The sequence below is a fragment of the Phoca vitulina genome, unplaced genomic scaffold, assembly GCF_004348235.1.
Source record: "Phoca vitulina isolate PV1807 unplaced genomic scaffold, GSC_HSeal_1.0 scaffold12, whole genome shotgun sequence".
NCBI classification, from domain to species: domain Eukaryota; kingdom Metazoa; phylum Chordata; class Mammalia; order Carnivora; family Phocidae; genus Phoca; species Phoca vitulina.
In genome coordinates this window covers 28,859,743-28,865,742 of record NW_022589715.1, presented here as the reverse complement: position 1 = coordinate 28,865,742, position 6,000 = coordinate 28,859,743, and positions in this window count along the sequence as shown.

Sequence of the window (6,000 nt, the reverse complement as noted above, 5' to 3'; positions counted from 1 at the left end):
GGGTCTTTTCTGGTTCTATAAAAGTTTTAGGATTATTTGTTCCATTTCTTTGAAAAAAGTGGATGGTATTTTGATGGGGATTGCATTGAATGTGTAGATTGCTCTAGGTAGCATTGACATCTTCACAATATTTGTTCTTCCAATCCATGAGCATGAACGTTTTCCCACTTCTTTGTGTCTTCCTCAATTTCTTTCATGAGTATTTTATAGTTTTCTGAGTACAGATTCTTTGCCTCTTTGGTTAGATTTATTCCTAGGTATCTTATGGTTTTGGGTGCAATTGTAAATGGGATCGACTCCTCAATTTCTCTTTCTCTGTCTTGTTGTTGGTGTATAGGAATGCCACTGATTTCTGTGCATGGATTTTATATCCTGCCACTTTACTGAATTCCTGTATGAGTTCTAGCAGTTTTGGGGTGGAGTCTTTTGGGTTTTCCACATAAAGTATCATATCATCTGCAAAGAATGAGAGTTTGACTTCTTCTTTGCCGATTTGAATGCCTTTGATTTCTTTTTGTTGTCTGATTGCTGTGGCTAGGACTTCTAATACTATGTTGAATAGCAGTGGTGATAGTGGACATCCCTGCCGCGTTCCTGACCTTAGGGGAAAAGCTCTCAGTTCTTCCCCACTGAGAATGATATTCGCTGTGGGTTTTTCATAGATGGCTTTTATGATATGAGGTATGTACCCTCTATCCCTATACTCTGAAGAGTTTTGATCAAGCAAGGATGCTGTACTTTGTCAAATGCTTTTTCTGCATCGATTGAGAGGATTGCATGGTTCTTGTTCTTTCTTTTATTAATGTATTGTATCACATTGATTGATTTGCAGATGTTGCAGCCCCGGGATAAATCCCACTTGGTCGTGGTGAATAATCCTTTTAATGTACTGTTGGGTCCTATGGCTAGTATTTTGGAGAGAATTTTTGCATCCATGTTCATCAAGGATATTGGTCTGTAATTCTTTTTGATGGGGTCTTTGTCTGGTTTTGGGATCAAGGTAATGGTGGCCTCATAAAACGAGTTTGGAAGTTTTCCTTCCCTTTCTATTTTTTGGAACAGTTTCAGAAGAATAGGTATTAATTCTTCTTTAAATGTTTGGTAGAATTCCCCTGGGAATCCATCTGGCCCTGGGCTCTTGTTTGTTGGGAGATTTTTGATGACTGCTTCAATTTCCTTGCTGGTTATGGGTATGTTCAGGTTTTCTACTTCTTCCTCTTTCAGTTTTGGTACTTTATACATCTCTAGGAATGCATCCATTTCTTCCACATTGTCTAATTTGTTGGCATTAGTTGCTCATATTATGTTCTTAAAATTGTTTGTATTTCCTTGGTATTGGTCGTGATCTCTTCTCTTTCATTCATGATTTTATTAATTTGGGTCCTTTCTCTTTTCTTTTTGATAACTCTGGCTAGGTGTTTATCAATCTTGTTAATTCTTTCAAAGAACCAGCTTCTAGTTTCATTGATCTGTTCTACTGTTCTTTTAGTTTCTATTTCATTGATTTCTGCTCTCATCTTCATTATTTCTCTTCTCCTACTTGGTTTAGGCTTTATTTGCTGTTCTTTCTCCAGCTCCTTTAGGTGTAACATTAGCTTGTGTTTTTGAGACTTCTAATTTTTTGAGACAGTCTTGTATTGCTATGTACTTCCCTCTGAGGCCACCTTTGCTGCATCCCAAAGATTTTAAACAGCTGTGTTTTCATTTTCCTTTGTTTCCATGAATTTTTAAAATTCTTCTCTAATTTCCTGGTTGACCCATTCATTCTTTAGTAGGATGCTCCTTTTTTTTTTTTTTAAGATTTTATTTATTTATTTGACACACACAGAGAGAGAGAAAGATCACAAATAGGTGGTGGGGGGGGCAGAAGGAGACAGAGAAGTGGCTCCCAGCTGAGCAGGGAGCCTGATGCGAGGCTTGATCCAAGGACCCTGGGATCATGACCTGAGCTGAAGGCAGATGCTTAACTGACTGAGCCACCCAGGCACCCCTAGTAGGATGCTCTTAAACCTCCAAGTATTTGAATTCCTTCCAAATGTTTTCTTGTGATTGAGTTCAAGTTTCAAAGCATTGTGGTCTGAAAATATGTGGGAATAATCCTAATCTTTTGGTACTGGTTAAGATCAGATTTGTGACCCAGCATGTGATCTATTCTGGAGAATGTTCCATGTGCACTTGAGAAGAAATGTGTATTCTGTTGCTTTAGGATGGAATGGTCTGTATATATCTGTGAAGTCCATTTGGTCCAGAGTGTCATTCAAAGCTCTTGTTTCCTTGTTGATCTTCTGCTTAGATGATCTGTCCATGTCAGTGAGGGGGGTGTTAAAGTCCCCTACTATTATTGTATTATTATCAATGTGTTTCTTTAATTTTGTTATTAATTGGTTTATATATTTGGCTGCTTGCAAGTTAGGAGCATAAATATTTATAATTGTTAGATCTTGTTGGATAGACCCTTTAAGTATGACATAATAGTGTACCTCTTTATCCCTTGCTATAGTCTTTGGTTTAAAATCCAATTTGTCTGATATAAGGATTGCTACCCCAGCTTTCTTTTGATGTCCATTAGCATAATAAATGTTTCTCCACCTCCTCACTTTCAATCTGGAGGTGTCTTTGGGTCTAGAATGAGTCTCTTGTAGACAGCATATGGATGGGTCTTGCTTTTTTTATCCAATCTGATACCTTGTGTCTTTTGATTGGGGCATTTAGCCCATTTACATTCAGAGTAACTATTGAAAGATATGAATTTAGTGCCATTGTATTACCTGTAAAGTTCCTGTTTCTGTATATTGTCTCTGTTTTTTCTGGCCAATGTTGCTTTTGTGCTCTTATTTCACTTACAGGATCCCCTTTAATATTTCTTGAAGGGCTGGTTTAGTGATCACAAGTTCTTCTAGTTTCTGTTTGTCCTGGAAGCTCTTTACTTCTCCTTCCATTCTGAATGACAGCCTTCCTGGATAAAGTATTCTTGGCTGCATGTTTTTCTCATTTATTACCCTGAATATATCATGCCAACATTTTCTGGCCTGCCAGGTCTCTGTGGATACATCTGCTGCCAGTCTAATGTTCCTATCCCTGTAGGTTAAGGATTCTTTGTCTCGAGCTCTTTCAGGATTTTCTCTTTATCTCTGAAATTTGCAAGCTTCACTATTATATGTGGGAGTGTTGATCTATTTTTATTGATTTTGAGGGGGTTTCTCTCTACCTCCTGGACTTGAATGCCTGTTTCCTTCCACAGATTAGGGAAATTCTCAGCTATGATTTTATCAAATATACCTTCTGTCCCTCTCTTTCTTCTTCCTCTGGAACCCCAATAATTCCAATATTGTTTTGTGCTATGGTATTGCTGATTTCTCAAAGCCTCCTCTCATGGTCTATTAGTTGTTTTTCTCTATTTTCCTCAGCTTCCTTCCTTTCCATCATCTCTTCTATGTCACTGACTCTCTCTTCTGCCTCATTCACCCTAGCTGTTAGAGCATTCATTTTAGACTGCATCTCAGATGAAGCACTTTTAATTTCAGCCTGATTGGATTTTCTTTCTGCGCTAAGAGATTCTCTAGTGTCTTTTATGCTTTTTTTCAAGCTCAGCTAGTAACTTTATAATTGTTACCCTGAATTCCAGCTCTGACATTTTACTTATATCCATATTGATTAGATCTGTGGCAGAGAGTATTACTTCTGGTTCTTTCTTTTGTCGTGAATTTCTCTTTCTAGTCATTTTTTCCAGAGAAGAATGGATGAATGAGAGAATAAAATCAAAAATATCAACCACAGTCCAAGTGAAATACACACTAGACAAATCTCAAGAGGTCAGAAACAAAAAAAGAAAAGAAAAAAGGGGGGGGGATGAGAGAATATAATCTTACAGTGGACAAAACAGGGTGATCCACTTGGTCCTGGGTGTATTTTGGTCTGTTTGTTAGAAGACACTAAACACCCAAATTGTAAAGAAAGCAAAACTTATATATATACAAAAATAAAATTGAATATAGTGAAAAGAAGCCCAAAATGAAGAATATATCTATAAAATGTAAATGTAAAAATAAAATTAAAAAAAGACTTAAAAACAAAGAGCTGATAAAATAAGAAACTAGTTGAAAAGGAAAAAAGAAAAAAGAAAAAGAAAATTTTAAACTGCAAGACTAAAGACTCATGTGAAAACCCTCTAATTCTATATACTACTTTCTCTTAGCACAGTAGTTTTTCAGTTTTGAGTGATCTATAAACTTGGTATTTGCCTGAGGATCCTGCTGGTATTCTGGGGGAGGGACCTGTTGCACTGATTCTCAGGTGTCTTTGCCTGGGCAGAGTTGCACCACCCCTTGCAGGGCCGGGCTCAGTGTAAGCTGCTTCAGGTTGCTCTATGTGGCTTTTATTCCCTGAAGGTTTTTCGCACTGCTTTAGAGGATAAAAAAAAAGTAAAAATGGTGGGGCCCTGATCTCCAGCCCCAGAGCTGAACAATTGTGGCCCCCACTCTTCAGTGCACCCTCAGGGAAAGGTAATCAATCCCTCTTGTGTGTTCGAAACTCTGCAGACTCCTGTGCACACCTGCACCAATCCTCCCAGGGAAGGCAGGGGTTTCTCACCAAAGCCCACTGCTTGCTGGGCCCCTGCTCAGGGAGCATTTGCCCAACTGTGAGCGCATCCCCGCTGCTCCTCCCAGGGAAAGAAGCCAGATCTCCCAGTGGTTGTTGCTTGCTGGTCCTCTGCTTGGAGGGCAGTTGCCCGACTGTGCCAGGGTTCACATTTTATGGCAACACCTAGCTGAGAGGTCACTCTGGGGCTCGCTAATTATAGCCAGTTTCCCTGCCCCAGTGCTTGGGAACTCTGCCACACTCAGGCACCCCCATTCTTTCTGTGACCCTGGGGATCCTGAGACCACACTGTCCCACCTAGGATTTGGCCCTACTTTCACCACCTGAGCATCTTTCAGGCAGGGATGTTCTTCACAGGAGAAGACTTCTAAAAGTTCCAATTTTTGCCTCCGCTGTTATATCACTTTCTGGTGCTGGCTTATGGAGGATCCCTTCTCCCATGGTTTATCTTCCCATATATCCCCTCAGATTCATGTCTCCACACCTCGTACCTTGCAAAAAGTGGCTGCTTTTCTATTTGTAGAATTGAAGCAATTCTTTTCTTAGATCTCAGGTTGAATTCACAGATGTTCAGAATGATTTGATAGATGTCTAGCTAAATTCAAGGGACCAGATGAAACATGGGTCCCCTAATCTTCCACCATCTTCCCTCTGAAACCTTCATTTTCCTTTCAAAAATTAAATAATGTGAACATACATGGATCTTAAACTTCCTCACAAATGCTGAAGACAATTCCTCAATGACCAAAATAAGTGAAAGAAATTTGGAATCCTTGGAAAGTACTGAGGTTGTGGCAGGTAGTTCATTCCTGCCTGATGATCCTAATAATAAGCTTGAAGAGGCTGATAAAGCTTAGTGAATGACAACCTGAGTAACTGTATTCAAGCTAAATAGCAGTAAACCTAGAAAGCATGGTGTATATTTAGATGCTTTTCTAAATTTTTATGATTGTGGAGAAGCAAACTTGTCCACACTTGGATATTGTCTGAGAAACTTGTGAGCAAAACCTATAAAATACTGAACTTATAGGTCAATTTTTGGAGAATTGATGCCCTGTCATTATCAAGTCTTCCAGTCCATTAACATGATATATCTTTCTATTTGTTTAGTTCTTATTTGATTTTATATCAGTGTTCTGTAGATTTAAAGCATACAGATTCTAAATGTATTTGGTTAGATTTATACTCAGATTTTCATTTTTTGGAGTTACTATAACAGGTACTTTTTTTCTTTTTGAAAATTTATATTCCATAGTTTATTTTACAATTTATTTTTGTTTAATGACCTAGTATCTTGTAACTTTGCTAAACTCACTTATTATATAGATTAAATAGATTCTTTGTCATTTTCTACATAAGCATGTTTTCTGTGAATAGAGACAGTTTTATTTCTTCCTTTCC